Raw genomic sequence first — 17,580 nt, forward strand, 5'->3', positions numbered from 1 at the left:
CAAGACAGTATCAACACAAAACATATACACAATTACCGCAACCACATAAAACCTCTATGTAAGTGGTAGAGGCCTAAAGAGGCCGAAACGGTAGAAGGGAAAAAAGTAGCTCTGTTCCCAACAGAGAGGGAAAGAGCGGGAGTCACCACAGACTTTCTCTGGCTCACCACAGTGGAGCCAGGGGCTTCGTCCCAAATGGCACTCTATTACCTATATATACCCTTCTTGGTAACACTTTACTTGACACCCAGTGTCATAACACGTTATGACACGGTCATAACCATGTCATAATATGTCATAACAGCTGACATAACTTGTCATCACCTGTCATAATATGGTCATAACACTGTCATGACCCATATATTTACACCTGTTGTGACATTTATTGCATTATTTTATGGCTGGTTATGACACACCTACATAAGAGTGTCAAAACCCACATTTATTCAAATTAGTTTTTTCCCTGCCAAGAAGTTTCCTTTCGTTTGAAATTTTGTTTCTTAAATCCTTTGTTGTTGTTATAATGAATTCCTTATAGTCATGTTTTTAAAAATCATATTTTAAATAACTTGTAGAAAATACATTTTATGACACTGTCATGAAGCATTATGACCAACTTGTGTCACTTTCCTTGGACTGAGAAAATACACTTTATGACACTGTCAAGAAGCATTATGACCAACTTGTGTCACTTTACTTGGACTAAGAAAATACACTTTATGACACTGTCAAGAAGCATTATGACCATCCTGTGTCACTTTACTTGGATTAAGAAAATAGACTTTATGACACTGTCAAGAAGCATTATGACCATCATAATCATATAAGCCAGATAGGCCTATCACGTACATGCCCTTATATCAGTCATCAGTCAAAAAGAGGGTGTCTTGTCCTGCTCCTGAAATCTGCTCCTGCATTCAGCCCAGTCATCAGCAACAGAGCATTGGGGTAGGTGCATGTCTGACATCAATTTGTGCGCAATTACAATGATAATGTAATATGGTCCACATTTATACAACATAAACATACTGTTGACACGTAGGCTATGGTGTAATGGAATGCTTTGCCTTGTGTGGTAGGTTTTGTGGGTTTTGACACTCTTATGTAGGTGTCATAACCAGCCATAACTACCATGGTAGGTTTTGTGGGTTTTTACACTCTTACAGTATGTAGGTATCATAACCAGCCATAAAATAACGCAATATATGTCACAACAGGTCAAAATATATGTGTCATGACAGTTTTATGACCATATTATAATAGGTTATTACAAGTTATGTCAGCTGTTATGACATATTATGACATGGTTATGACCGTCAAGTAAAGTGTTACCCACTTTTATTCCACTACACCACATGTGTCAAACTCATTCCACGGAGGGCCAAGTGTCTGCGGGTTTTTGCTCCACCCTTGTACTTGGTTGATGAATTAAGGTCACTAATTAGTAAGGAACTCCCCTCACCTGGTTGTCTAAGTCTTAATTGAAAGGAAAAAACAAAAACCCGCGGACACTCGGCCCTCCGTACAATGGGTCTGACACCCCTGCACTACACTCTTAGAAAAATGGTTCCAAAAGGGTTCTTCGGCTGTCCCCATAGGAGAACCCTTTTTGGTTCCAGGTAGAACCAATTTTGGTTCCACGTAGAACTCTTTTGGGTTCCATGTAGAACCCTCTGTGGAAAGGGTTTACATGGAACTCAAATGAGTTCTACCTGGAACCAAAAGGGTTCTACCTGGAACCAAAAATTGTTATTCAAAGGGTTCTCCTATGGGGACAGCCGAAGAACCCTTTTAGGTTCTAGATAGCACCTTTTTTTCTAAAAGTGTAAATAGGGAATAGCCATTTGGGACTCAGCCAGAATCCACAGCCAAGCAGGCATGAGATCATGTGATGTATGAAGGGAGAGGGAGAGAGAGAGAGGGAGAGAGAGAGAGGAATGAGAGGGAGTTAATGGCTCAGTGGGCTGGCTCTGTCTAACCACACTGCTGCAGTGGCAATGACTGATTTTACGCTGCCAAACTATAACAGTTACTCCTATATGGGTAGCGCCCCCTAGTGTTAGGGACATATGAGTGTCAGAGAGATACTACATATAAACGTTGTTAACACTTTATAATAGGGTTCCTTTTAAAAAGTCTACTTAATTGTAAAGTGTTTGTAAAGTGTTACCTAAACGTTTTATGTTGTGACCCATTGAAAGCTTTCAGAGTTTTATTTTTGATCCACCATATCTCTAGGACCCTGCAGGCTCAAGCCACACAAAAAAGACTCAGCCCACCATTAAACAAATACTGCTTTACAACAGTCATAAGACTACCTCAGCTCTTCATGAAGTTGGTCTGTGTAACTCCAATCCATTATAACATTAGGGTCTCAATAGGCAGGCTTCTCAGCACTGAACTTAAAGTGAGGTATAGAAAGACTCAAGTCCAGGCCTGTTTGTGTGCACAGAACAACAGATTCTTGCTACGTGTTATTAAATTAGCTAAATGCTAATCCTCTGTGACATATTTACAGCATTATATGCTCTGTTGGAGAGAAGAGGCTACAGTTACATTCTTGGCAACGAGCTAGAGGCAGCTAGGGGGTCTAAAATAAGCCCACTTGTTTGAAAAAAAAACTCAAGAGACAAAAAATAGGCAAAAAAATACAAAAAGCTGTGATTTTGGAGGAGAGAGAGAGAGAGAGAGAGAGAGAGAGAGAGAGAGAGAGAGAGAGAGAGAGAGAGAGAGAGAGAGAGAGAGAGAGAGAGAGAGAGAGAGAGAGAGAGAGAGAGAGAGAGAGAGAGAGAGAGAGAGAGAGAGAGAGAGAGATTCTAACTGCTTCAGAACTGTGGGCACAGTGGCTAGCAGATCGTACCGGATAGCAGCGATCTGATTGGCTCCTGATGACATCATCAAATCGCAGGCCCCCCTCCCAGTTAGACGATGTCATCAGTGTTGAGGCATGTCAGTGATGTAATGCTGGGAGGGCCGGCACACTCACAGACACTGGAGCTGAGCAGAAGCACCCCTCTTCTCCTCTCCCTCATTTCTCTTCCAGACTCTTCTTCTTCAAATCTCTTCACAGCTCATTGGGTGTTTATTAGTCCTTTGAAATGCAGGACCCAAGCCGTACCATTTATCCACCCAGCACATCTCCTCTCTCATGCCCAGAGAAGGATGAAAAAGCAGGGGTGTCAGATCGATTAAGTCCCCTGGCTGTCCATCTCTCTTATGGAGGTTTCATTAAAATATGGTTCACAGGTCATAAGTCTCTTCTGCAGGCTGAGGCAGGGAGTGGAAACCCTGGCAACCACAGATGGTAGGCTGCTGATTATGTCCCAAGATCAGCAGTCGGGCCTTTACCTCACAGGGCTACAGCAAACAGACAAACTTGCATGCACACACACACACGCACGCACACACACACACACACACACACACACACACACACACACACACACACACACACCGCTGTGGCCTTCTGAGTAGAGACTGGGCAGTGGGCACCAAGCGTTTGTATCCCCTGGCCGTTTCTTTCCAATTTCCTTTATTTATTTCATTTTTGGGGGATGGACAGTCATATCCGATTTGTAATCACACTTGTGTGTGTGTGTGTGTGCACGTGTGTGTGTGTGTGTGTGTGTGTGTGTGTGTGTGTGTGTGCGTGTGCACGCGGTGTGCAAGGCAAAACCAATTGTAGATTGCACTCCTAGTCTGAGATGTTTTGTGAATACAGGCCCCGAATGATATAGTTATATCGAGTTCTTCTAACAGGGTCTCATCAATACTTGGAGGAAGACAGTCTCTATAAATGTAGATTGAGAAAGTGGCTGTAATTAAAGTCATTAAGCTTCTCGAAAGAGAGTTCTTCATCATGATCACCATGCTGGCAGAGGCTGCCTCCCAAATGGCACCCAATTTCCTATATGTACAGAATAAGGGTGCAATTTGGGAGGCATACAGTGTCTAAGTCCATCAAAGCAGAGTTCTGACCCATGACTGACATCCATATGTCAGCCGCTAATAGATATTGAGTGGCTGCTGGTTAAAGCAAGCGTTCATTTCAAACGGACAGAGGTTAATACTGATTCATAACTTCATTTATGCTCATAGAATAAGAGTCAGATAGACTCAGATTGTCTCTGCTTCCCATTCAAACTGTCATCAAAATAGATAGTTGTTTGGTTGGGTGGGTGTCTAGTGAATGGATAGACAATGACGTAGTAAGGTCCCAGAGAGTGAGGTTGAGGGTTAAGTCAGGTTTTCATCAGTGCAACTGCCAAAACAGTCCCCACCTTGGGTGGATCCATAGTTCCATAGTTCTGATTCAATGAGTCTGGGATATCTGTGTCAGACATACACACACATGCACACGCATACACACGCACAAGCACGCAATAGCGCACGCACACACACAAACACACACACACACACACAGACACACTACAGTACTGTTCCTAAGGAAGTCTTCTCTCCCGATGCCATCAGATAATACAGTTCTAAAGTTATTCAGTTCCCTAGGATTCAACCTGAGAGAAGTGAGATGGTTATTTGCGGGCCTTTTGTGGTTGGGCTGCGGTCATCCACCTCCTAATGGCTTTAGCATGTGCTCTAGCCCAGTGGCTCCAGTGGTCTAGGACCATGACCACAGTGCTGAAATGAAGCAGGGAATTGTTGTTGTGCTTCTGGTGGGAAGGACATAGAACTCCTGGAAGGAAAACCAGATGGGAAGGGAAGGAAACTTCTAACAAAAGCCTTGAGAGACGCAAGAGAAAAGGCAGGAGAAATGAACCTGAGAGACCTCTCTCTCTGTCTGTGTCTCTGTGCAAACTTGGATGGATTGTTTAAGTTTTTTTGGCCACTTCCTCTCTTCCTGCCATTATACAAACCAATGGAAAGGTTTGCAATTCTACATAATTGTCTGTGGCCTTGCCTTTCAAGGTGCAAACTGAGAGGAATATCTTAGGGGGATAGAAACAAGTGGGAATTAAGCCGCAGCCTACACTTTTAAAAATGAAGGTGCAAGTTGGAACCAAAAAAGTTTATTGAGAGCGATGCCATAGGGGACCATATTTAGGGTCTCTGAAGAACCATACAAAAAATCCAAAACTAGAAATGTTTCGGCCCTCCAGGACCGGAATTGAATAGCCCTGCTGTAGGGTTTTAAGCCGTATTTGCATATTTCCCAGGGTGCCTTTCGGGTGAATTTTAGAGTTACCAGTACCACCCATGGCTGTGTTTTCAGTCCTGTGTCCTTCACCAAGTGAGATCCTAAGTGAATGTTGTCAAATAACTTGAATGACAATACATTACATATTTCATAAGGCCTTCTTTTACCCTACTACAGTGGCCAGAAACTCATACTATAGTTTATAAGCCACATCATTCAGAATGTCTGCCAGGGTTGGGAAGACTAAGCTGTGAGACTACTTTAAACATCTAAACTGCAACAACGATTTCAGCAATGGGTGCAATAAGTCCAAGTAACTGATTGGAATAGTTTAGAAAAATGTATGATATTTATATTTGAGTTGAATAAGATTAATTTATCAATCGAGGTACAGTTGAAGTCGGAAGTTTACATACACCTTAGCCAAATACATTTAAACTAAGTTTTTCCACAATTCCTGTCATTTAATCCTAGTAAAAATTCCATGTCTTAAGTCAGTTAGGATCACCACTTTATTTTAAGAATGTGAAATGTCAGAATAACAGTAGAGAGAATGATTTATTTCTTTCTTTCTTTCATCACATTCCCAGTGGGTCAGAAGTTTACATACACTCAATTAGTATTTGGTAGCATTGCCTTTAAATTGTTTAACTTGGGTTAAACGTTTCGGGTAGCCTTCCACAAGCTTCCCACAATAAGTTGGGTGAATTTTGGCCCATTCCTCCTGACAGAGCTGGTGTAACTGAGTCAGGTTTGTAGGCCTCCTTGCTCGCACACACTTTTTCAGTTCTGCCCACACATTTTCTATAGGATTGAGGTCAGGGCTTTGTGATGGCCACTCCAATACCTTGACTTTGTTGTCCTTAAGCCATTTTGCCACAACTTTGGAAGTATGCTTGGGGTCATTGTCCATTGGGAAGACCAATTTGCGACCAATCTTTAACTTCCTGACTGATGTCTTGAGATGTTGCTTCAATATATCCACGTAATTTTCCTTCCTCATGATGCCATCTATTTTGTGAAGTGCACCAGTCCCTCCTGCAGCAAAGCACCCCCACAGCATGATGCTGCCACCCCCGTACTTCACGGTTGGGATGGTGTTCTTCAGCTTGCAAGCTACCCCCTTTTTCCTCCAAACATAACGATGGTCATTATGGCCAAACAGTTCTATATTTGTTTAATCAGACACGGAGGACATTTCTCCAAAAAGTATGATCTTTGTCCCCATGTGCAGTTGCAAACCGTAGTCTGGCTTTTTTATGGTGGTTTTGGAGCAGTGGCTTCTTCCTTGCTGAGCGGCCTTTCAGGTTATATGGGACTTGTTTTACTGTGGATATAGATACTTTTGTACCTGTTTCCTCCAGCATCTTCACAAGGTCCTTTGCTGTTGTTCTGGGATTGATTTGCACTTTTCGAACCAAAGTACGTTAATCTCTAGGAAACAGAACGCGTCTCCTTCCTGAGCGGTATGACGGCTGCGCGGTCCGATGGTGTTTATCCTTGTGTACTATTGTTTGCACAGATGAACTTGGTACCTTCAGGCATTTGGAAATTGCTCCCATGGATAAACCAGACTTGTGGAGGTCTACAATATTTTTTCTGAGGTCTTGGCTGATTTATTTTGATTTTCCCATGATGTCAAGCAAAGAGGCACTGAGTTTGAAGGTAGGCCTTGAAATACATCCACAGGTACACCTCCAATTGACTCAGATGATGTCAATTAGCCTATCAGAAGCTTGTAAAGCCATGACATCATTTTCTGGAATTTTCCAAGCTGTTTAAAGGCACAGTCAACTTAGTGTATGTAAACTTCTGACCCACTGGAATTGTGATACAGTGAATTATAAGTGAAATAATCTGTCTGTAAACAATTGTTTTTAAAATTACTTGTGTCATGCACAAAGTAGATGTCCTAACCGACTTGCCAAAACTATAGTTTGTTAACAAGAAATTTGTGGAGTGGTTGAAAAACGAGTTTTAATGACTCCAACCTAATTGTATGTAAACTTCCGACTTCAACTGTACATGCAAGTACATAGATATTGAAACAAACAATTCTAAAAATCTACCTGCAATAGAGCATGCTGGGAAATATAATAATGACGATCATGGTTTTGGTTCAACTCTGGTTATTAACACCACATTTTAGTTATTTTACACCACTGAGTGTTAATTTAACTCTTTACAGTGTTAATTTAACTCTTGAATCAACACTGGAAATGTTACATTGAGAAATCAACACTAGTTAACACTGGCCAATTGTCTGTGTGCTATGAAAAGGACACATCTGCAGGCTTCCATACATTTCAAGACCCTTTTTGAATTCGGAAGAATTGTAGATGCCACGTCAAGAACCCTACACTTAACTCAAAGGTTCTTTATCGGGCAAGTGTTCGCCAAGGAACCTTAAAAGCTGAGGAAGAACCATTAAATAACCACAATGTTTTTCTGTGTATGGTCACATCTCTCAACAAAGTATTTTACAAGGTGAGGTGAGCTCAGAAAGTTAAGGACAAATCTAGTCAAGCTTTTATCAGTCTCTGACTTTAGTCTGGATGATACTTTTATTTCTTCAATATCTACTGATTTGCAGACTCTCCGTTTGATATCAAATATAATATTTTATCTAGGTAAATAGATTTAATTTAAACCACCTTTTATTATTCTGAAAACTTAGTGGACCTGCTGAGATCCAACAAAATGAGATCTTCAATATGAGAAACAAAACTTTTCCAAATTCAATTCCCACAGCGAGCAGAAAACAGAAATGTAATCTGACTTCACAACGTCTCCTGAAAGAGCTTCACCACGACCGAACATCAGCAATACAATGCAAAACAGCTTGGAATTACGAGGGGGAAAAGAGGAAGGAAATACTTTAAGCACTTTAAATGTCAAGTTTTACAAGATGGGGTTTTGTAACTCAGAAGGTAGCCCTGGGTAGAGGAGGACTCTGGGTGTGTGAAGTGCATTGTGGGTATCACCAGAGGTGGGTAAAAATGTCAACTCTTCCTTTCAGATTCTGAAACGGACTAGTGTCCTGTCCAGGGGGTGTACTTGTACATCATGCTGCCTCACGCTACAGAAACATAAGAGACTCCTTCCCTATGGGGCGTTCTGGCTCAGACAAGGCTTATAATACTTTACTTCCTAGCACTACTCCTGCCTCTTCTTTCTCACCTCTAAATGTGATATCCAAACATAACCTTTAAAAATATACCTTAATCACCTTCAAACTGTGCAGCAATTACTCAGAAAAGGATGGATTAGAGGCATTTATATGTAGATAGCTGCAGTCTGGCTTCGTAGGTCATATCCATAATTTTGACCATAACTTTTCGTATTAAAGTCATGGACTAAATCATCATGTGGCAAAACCCATGTCTTGAGGACAGTTGTTGATTCAGAGTTGGGATTCCAATCCCATTTCCCATGTAACAGGATTGATGCTGTGCCTTCACTGACCGTAAATAAAGCATTAAACGTATCACTCTCACTCTTCATCTGAAGCTATATTTATGTTTATATGGACAAGACTTAATATTCAAATTTTCAGGGAGAGCCATAGGGCTCTGGTCAAAGGTAGTGCACTATATAGGGAATAGGGTGCAATTTGTGACACAGCTGTTGAGTGTTGTCATAACAGGCTAACAACCCCAAAGAGAGACAGTGGGCCAGTTTCCTCCAACTCTCTGCGTAACTCAGGTAGCTGAAAAGCCCCAGAATAACCCAGCATTACACTAACATCCCCTGTATTTCATGCAACGGTGGCAGCAATGTAAACAGTAAGCCGAGGAAACGCTTTCAAGAATATGTCCAATGCAGGGACTTCAAAATATTATGTCTGCTAACGGAGAGTGTAATATGGTTGCGTCCCAAATAGCACTAAATTCCCTATATAGTGCACAACTTTTGAACAGGGCCCATAGGGTGCCATTTGGGACAGAGCCATGGAGGTCTGTCAGGGTAATTATAAATCCCTCTGTGATAATGAGTTATTAGCGTATGGTCACTGACGAGGACGGAGTACAACATGAAAAGACAACATCTGAGGACAAGGGCCAAAGCTTTTTCGTCTTTTTCTGAAAAACGACTTACTGAGGCGGAATTTCATCCATATTTGTTGGGATTAGCCGACGTTAATACCCAAATATCGAACTAAAGACTTATCTTAATTAACGACTTCATAATTACAGCGACAGCTCCCCAGTTCTCAGAAACACAATGTTTGCGTCCCAAATGGCAGCATATTCCCTATATAGTGCACTACTTTTGACCAGAACCCTTTGGGCCCTGGTCAACAGTAGTGCACTATAAAGGGAATAGGCTGCCATTTTAGACGGAGGCAAATATTTGAAAAAAGGATTGAGAGAAGCGAAGGCAAATGGATGTCCAATTAAACCAGCTTAATAGGAAGGGCACATCAAGGGCTTATCACAATGTTCACCAGCTCATCAATTAGCCACTCATTATGATTATCATAGGGACGCTCTTCAGCTCGTTTCATCTCGCCATCCTCCTCCCTCGCTCCTGACTCATTCTTGCTGATATCATGCTGGTTAACCCCTTACATAACACTATGGAAGGAAGGAGGAAGGAGACACTCTAGGCCGAGGAGCCCTCTAGCCACTGAGAGGAATCACCCACTTTAGCCGAGACAAATGGCCATTCTAAACAGGTTCATTCAAACATGGGGAATAAACACTTCTTTTTTGCTCTCACGTTGTTATTTAGGGTGTTTTCCACTCTGTCTTGTCATAGGGACAAAGTACACTGAAAAAAATAAAGGTTCTTATATGGTTCTTGTTCAGCACTTAAGGTTCCTTGGAGAACGCTTGCCCGATAAAGAACCTTTGAGTTAAGTGTGGGATACTTGACGTGGCATCTACGGTTCTTCAGAATGTATGGAAGCCTGCGGATGTGTCCCTTTCATAGCACACAGCAAATTGGCCAATGTTAACTAGCGTTGATTTCTCAATGTAACATTTCTAGTGTTGATTCAAGAGTTCAATTAACACTGTAAAGAGTTAAATCAACACTCAGTGGTGTAAAATAACCCCAATGTTGGTGTTAATAACCAGAGTTTAACCAAAACCACGGCCATCATTATCATATTTCCCAGCATGCTCTATTGCAGGTAGATTTTTAGAATTGTTTGTTTCAATATCTATGTTTTTGTATGTAGATTGATTGATGAATTAACCTTATTCTACTCAAATATAAATATCATACATTTTTCTAAATTATAGCAATCTGTTACTTGGACTTATTGCACCCGCTACCGAAATGGTTGTTCCAGTTTAGATGTTTAAAGTAGTCTAATATCTTAATCTTCCCAACCCTGGAAGTCATTCTGAATGCAGGTTGCGGGTGACTGAAAACGGATATCCCCACTCTGGCTGGATTCCAATAGGAATTACACATCACTTTGCATGCCAGCATAATGTGACCTGCAGGCCTAATGTGGCCTGTAAGATATGCGTGTCAGGCCACTGTAGTAGGGTAAAAGTAGGCCCTCAAAAGAAGGCCTTATGAAATATGTATTATGTTGTCTTAAATAATGTAATTTTAATGACAAAACATTCACTTAGTAGCTCAATTGGTTAAGGCCACAGGACTGAAACTGAATGAATGCAATAACCATGTCTCTGTCTCTAGCAAACACAGCCATGGGTGGTACTGGTAACTCTAAAATTCACTCGAAAGGCACCCTGGGAAATCTCCAAATAAGGCTTAAAACCCTACAGCAGGGCTATTCAATTCCGGTCCTGGAGGGTCAAAACATTTCTGGTTTGGTTTTTGTATGGTTCTTCAAAGAACCATAAATGGGATGAAGAACCATAAAACCATCCCATTTATGGTACTTCAGAGACTCTAAAATGGTTCCCCTATGGCTTCGCTCTCAAGAACCTTATTTGGTTCCAACCTGCACCTTTATTTTTGAGAGTGTATATTTTCCCATGAGCATATAGAGAGCTGTAGATTGACGGACAAAGGGATCTCACATACAGTATTATACTGTATATCCAGACAACTGGTTTCTGTGTGTTCAGACAGTGTGCCCTTCCACACACACCTGACTAGACCAGACCGGTCTCGTGTCTATAAAGTTGGCGTTACAGCCGTGTCTGTGCGTGAGCCGAAGTTTGCTCAGAGGGGGGAGAGGACAATGTTTGCATTGGAATGTAAACAGTGAGTGGGTGAAGTGGGTAATAGAAGCTGGTGTGTGTTCTCTGTGGGAGGGGAGGGAAACGTTTGCCTTACCCCTACTGGAGGGGGAGGAGATAGGATGGGAGGCGAGGGGGGGGGTCAACAAATGACTTCACAAGTGATGAGGTGGAGTTTGAGGAGGTGATAAGGTTGAGTGATGTGTGTGTGTGTGTGTCTGTGTGTGTGTGTGTCTCTCTCTGTGTGTGTGTGTGTGTGTGTGTGTGTGTGTGTGTGTGTGTGTGTGTGTGTGTGTGTGTGTGTGTGTGTGTGTGTGTGCGTGCGTGCGTGTGTGTGTGTGTGTGCACGTGTGTGTTTGATGAGCATGTATTCAAAGACATTGACAATGATGAATCATTATTTTAAAAAATGTAACTAATAAATAAGCAATTAAAGGATTCAAGCCAAAAGTTGATGCTAGTCCAGTATGATCCACCTCCAAGCCTTTCTCTGGATGAGCCACATTTACTTTCTCTCTTATAGAGGTCTGCTCTCCGCAGTGCGGCATCCTAAAACACAAATGTAATGTCTTGGCAGATTTTCCATTAGCTCATAGCCGAGCCCATGCCACCATAGGATAGGAAGTGCATTTTTCCTCTATGGATAATCCCTGTCACATCCAGTTTATAGGCTCCTATAAACTCCTATAAACACCTTTAAATGCTGATGCCATATGTAATTATCTACCATAACCCAACAACACAATGACAAAGAGGGTGGAAGACTAAAGATGCCAAAAAATACATAATGACATAAACACATACACTGTAAATAAATAAATAATGACCTTTTGAAATAGAGAGAAAAAACGAGACCACAGCATCAGTCAAACAAATATGGCTGTCTTCATGCCAGTCCTGTTTCCTTCATGTGTGATTTTATTTATTTATTTTTTACTTCAGTTTATTTTAGTAAATACTTTCTTAATACTTCTTTTTCTTAAAACTGCATTGTTGGTTAAGGGCTTGTAAGTAAGCATGTGACAAATACAATTTTATTTGATTTGATTATAAAACTCCATTGTGTATCTCATCATGTTTATGTAAGCTTTTTCAGCATTTAAAATAACAGCTTCAGTCAAACTAATTTTAATTCCAAGGACTATTGTATTTGGCAGGATGTTGAATTACTAAATAGGGTTAAGGTAAAGAGGGAAAATGCTATGTAATGATACAAATCATTATTAGTTGAACTATGAGATTCTCCACCCTATTACACTATTTTCTGCTGGCCTGTCACTTTTCCTGGCACAAGTCATTAAAATGCGGCCATTACGAGCTGACAGAGCTATTTCAACTGCAACCAAGAGCAACGCAAACCCCTGGTCTATTTGTGAAATGGGAATGGGCTTATCTTGGGTTCGTTTTAAGTGTGGACCGATAAGGTGCTCACTCACATCGTATCGTTTTCTCAAAATTCACTCCTCCTTCGGCCAATAAAGTATTTACCCTCCATTTTGCAAAAAAAAGAAACAACATTTGAAACGATCCTCCACCTTCTTCAAGGAAATGATTTGGTTCACGATGAGGTCACTAAGTAGTAGGGAGAAGTTGATTAATGTAATATGAGATTAAGAAGGAGATAATCCCTTATCACATCCACCTCAATTATAGAAACTCTGTTTTTGTCAAAAGGACACCTCCCAGTCTTAACATCAGATGATGTGATGTAGTAACCCAACTCCAAAATCTCCTCTTAACAAGATATGAATCAGCTACTTACATCTACCTGTGGTTACCTACAGCCTATCTTCGGGTCGTGGGTTCTCCTAAAAGGGCTTAGCCTTTGGGGCATCATCTTAAAGTCTTCAGCAGTGGCAATTAAATTGACAGATTAATTGGTCGATTGATGCTAAACTACCCTGGGATGCTTTGTTAATTGCGGAGAATTCTGAGGGAGGAAGACGCTACGCCCCCCGCTACACCACACTCCACCAAGAACCCTACACACTCCTCCAAGAACCCTACACACTCCACCAAAAACCCTACACACTCCACCAAAAACCCTACACACTCCTCCAAGAACCCTACACACTCCACCAAAAACCCTACACACTCCTCCAAGAACCCTACACACTCCACCAAAAACCCTACACACTCCTCCAAGAACCCTACACACTCCTCCAAGAACCCTACACACTCCACCAAAAACATTACACACTCCTCCAAGAACCCTAAACACTCCTCCAAGAACCCTACACACCCTACACACTCCTCCAAGAACCCCTACACACTCCACCAAGAACCCTACACACTCCTCCAGCCACAAACCCCAATGAGATCTGACATTACTGACTATGTTGGCTGAGGGCCCAATGAGGACAGGCGTTGCTGAAAGCGTTGTGGAGAAACACCTAGTCGGATCCTACTGGTCCACATGCTGCTGAGCCAGGTGTGTTTACATAGAGTGTAATCCCTCTAGACAGCCATCCAACTCCATAGCCCCAGACCCTCATCAGCTGCTAGCTATGACCCAGTTTGGTGCTTGATCCAAGGCATGGATGTGGAGTGAGGCACCCCTGGGACTTTTTCTTGATGGAGCAGAGTCATGTGGTCAAGAACGTATTCAGTCAGGAATGACACTTGCATCATAATATCATAAAGTGGCAGACATCTGGTGTGAGGCGACCATGATTGTGTTTCTGCTTGTGGATGTATGTTACTGCCAAAATCACTGCCATTCCATATTCTAGCACTTAGACAAATAGCTTGATTGGGTTCAACAGACAGCAAAGCCTTGCATTACACGTAATAACATTTTTCACCTGCTGTTTTCCTTTTAATAAATGAGTGTCAATCCGCAGCATCAGCAAAGAGCGGACAAGAGAAGACTTGTGAGACTGCAGCCATTTAGCATTGTTAGGCAGCAGACAGCAGGTGAGAGTAAGTTGAAGGATGGGGTTTGGGACGGGGTCCGAGCTCATCTGTCTTGTGAACTGACATTCCTCTCCAATGTATTTACCTACCCTGCCCACGGGGAGCGGGGCTTGATAAACACACTGCTGAGAAAGATGGAACAAATCTCACATCTCACCACAGGGGACGTCTCAGCATATTCAAACAGAAAGCGCATGGAACTTAATGCATTCAGAAGAAGTTCCGTCAGTTTTTCAGTCTATTTTGACAAATCTCTATCAGTTACCTGTCCGAATTCTAAAATGTAATCTATTGTTTTTATGGTGAGTAGAACATATTTAGCAAATCAACTTGCTTGATGAACAAAACAGTCTTTGATTCTGAATCTGTTGCCTCTAAAGCAGTAGAAAAACAGTGGCACTAAAAGAGAAAGAAGTTATCAAGAAACCCGGTAGAGTGATGCTTTGCCAATCAGTTTATTAGACACTTCATCCAAACAGAAGGTCCAGCTTCTTGATACATTATGGTAATTTACGGAAATAAACAAAAAAACTGATTTTACTGTGAAGACTTTGATTTTAAGTGAGATTAAAATCAAACAGTTATGTGTGAATGCCTGTGAAAAATGTTGATATTCCGTAAGGGTTCTGCTTGAGCGAGCGGCCCAACAACTCCAGATGCGAATCTACTTAAACTTGTGGAAAACTCCAAAAAAGTCCCGGGGTATCATGAAGCCAGCCTGGAAAATAGGCTTCTGCTTCTCAAACCCACAGCAAAAATACTGGACATATCACTCCAGTTAAAGCAGATCCTAAGGTAGGCCTAAAATCTACCGTTGGGCCAGTAACCGAAAGGTTGCTGATTTGATTCCCTGAGCCGCCTAGGTGAAAAATCTGTTGGTGTGCCCTTGAGCAAGGCACTTAACCCTAATTGCTCTGGATAAGAGCGTCTGCGAAATGACAACAATACTGACATGCTTTACCTCACCAACCACAACAAATAGCTGAAGTTTACTATAGTACATCAAGCATTACACTGTAGCAGATCAACGAGATGTGCGGCTAGAATAACGTCTTTTGAAGTTGTACAGTGACACTGATGTTCACTTTGAAAATAAGAATGCAACTCATTTCCCCAATGGGGCTTCAAAAGCTTATTTGATCCAAGGAGCAAGCAGCATTCCCATACATGGTCAAAATCTAAATAAATCTGATACACAATAATCCATATCTTCCAAATAAGAAATAAGGAATCTCTCTGATGTGATCTTGAAAAGCAGCTTAGAAGCATAAAAGAACTAAGACAATACAGAAGCTGTTCACAAAGTTGCCAGATCTGCTATGATTTGAAAAGAGGGTGGGAGGAGGAAAGGAGTGATAGTGAGTGAGCTTGAGGACAGTGATGATGAAGTGACCATGATGCAACATTGTTTAAACTTCTGTCAACTTCAGTCTCTCTTGGTTGTATGACCACAAACCACTCATTCACCATCAGTCTCATTAGACACACACAGCTACATACACGTGATTCTAACCTCCAACTCCCCGCCAACTTCACACAGCTAATGATTGGCTATATTCCATAGCACCACACAACAGAAACAGAAACAGACAACAACATCTTGCAAACAGAGAGAAAAACACATTTATATTTTGGGTTGTGATGGGGTAAGACAGTTGAACTAAGCTCATGAAGCATTTATAAATTAAGGCAACATTTACAGGATCGTTTTGAAGTAATCTGGAGGAGTTAGAAACATATCACAATGCAGAATCCACTAGAAATGACAATCAGGAAAGCAACAAAGCACAAAACAGCTTAAGTAGTCACACAAGCCCAGGCTTGTCAGGTTGTCCACCTCTTACACTGGTCTGTGAGCTGTGTGTGTAAGCGAGTGTGTGTGGGTGAATATGTGTGTGTGCGCTGTGTGCACATATAGACATGAAGCTACTCACCCTCCCTCTCTGGTGCTCTGTCAAACGTCCGAAAGCAAACGACAAAAAGACACACACACTCTGCAGTAGAAAACTTTTCCTTCTCCCTGTAGCTCTGTCTACACACTTCCACTGTTCCTCCCTCCCTCTTTCTCTCTCTGCCCTCCCTCATTCCCTCGCTTCGACACTTCCTGTGCTGTGTGTTAACGCTGGCCCCCCCCCCACCTCAGCAAACAGCCATTGTTCAACTTGGATATGTCGGATGTGTGTGGGATTGTGTCTGCGTGTGTGCCCTCTTGAATAAGGTTTGTGTAACGTCTTGCCACTATCCAGAATTTAGAGAGAGAGAGAGAGAGAGAGAGAGGCTGAAGGAAAACATGTGGAGGACTTCCTGCTGAGCTGTCCTACTGAGACACACATCTTTAGAGTGGAGAGAGGGCGCAAGAGATAAAAGGAGGGGATATCAACCAAGGGGTGGGGGTGTGACTGGAACTTTCTCTCTTAATCCCACAGTTTGCTGTTACAAACTGCACCGAGGCTTGGCCCATGCAAGGCTGACTGATCTCCAGGCTCAGTCTCAAAAACAAGGCGTCTGCTCCGAGATCTGGCTAATACCTCCACCCCCTCTCTCTACCCCCTACCCAACCCACAGCCATACCCCCCCATCCTAGCCCCTTACAGGCAGGGGAGGGGGATCGGCAAGGGGGTGCGAGATGACGAGGGAGAGGTGAGAGAACACAGGTTGACAGAAGCACCACCAGGAGACTTCGTGTGCATCCCAAATTGCACCCTATTCCCTATTTAGTGCACTACTTTTGAACAGGACCGATACAGCTCTGGTCAAAAGTAGCACACTATATAGGGTGCCATTTGGGACACATAATTGTTGTTGGTGCTATTGTTGTTGTTGTTAGCTGAGTAATCGACACATGACAGCAACACATCAAGTCATTAGGTTTATTAGTATTTTGAGCTCGTTGACGGTAAAAAATAAGTCAAATTAATTTAAAGAATGAACCTAAAATTATAATGCCCAGCTTTCATGATGGTCCACAGTAGCTCCAACCTCAAATGTTCAGTTTTGCTTATTCATGATGTAGCCTAGTACAGTATGATGAGTTTTAAGGTTGTGCTGGAACATGCCTGGAGTTTAAGAGTTTTAGCAGATCCCCTCTTCACAATCCGTCTCATCCAGACAGTACCTCACCCTCCTCTTCCCATCATTCCATTCCTTTCTTATCCCTTCCTCACCTCTTCTCTTCCCTCTTCTCCAGTCATATACCCATATCTCCCCTTCTCACACTCTAAAAAATGCTGGTTTAAAAAAACAAACCAATTTGGGTACATTTTGGACAGAACAAACATTGGGTTATTTTGACCCAGGCTGTTGGGTCACTTAGTTGGGTTGCCGGGTTAAGAAGCTATGACC

The 17,580-nt window shown here is 42.1% G+C and overlaps 1 protein-coding gene across 8 annotated transcripts in view; it reads right to left on the minus strand.

Moving 5' to 3' along the window:
• si:ch211-285f17.1 (sickle tail protein) overlaps window positions 1-17,580 on the minus strand; it is a 232,698-nt gene that overhangs the window by 112,241 nt on the left and 102,877 nt on the right. The window contains exon 1 of one of the 8 annotated variants that reach the window (XM_041881114.2): window positions 16,173-16,278. The exons of the other annotated variants lie outside the window; for them this stretch is intronic. The gene's annotated coding sequence lies outside the window, so the exon portion shown is untranslated. Of the gene's footprint in view, window positions 1-16,172; window positions 16,279-17,580 lie in introns of those variants that run through there. 8 annotated transcript variants of the gene reach the window in all.

Source organism: Coregonus clupeaformis, chromosome 7 (genome assembly GCF_020615455.1).
Source record: "Coregonus clupeaformis isolate EN_2021a chromosome 7, ASM2061545v1, whole genome shotgun sequence".
NCBI lineage: Eukaryota > Metazoa > Chordata > Actinopteri > Salmoniformes > Salmonidae > Coregonus > Coregonus clupeaformis.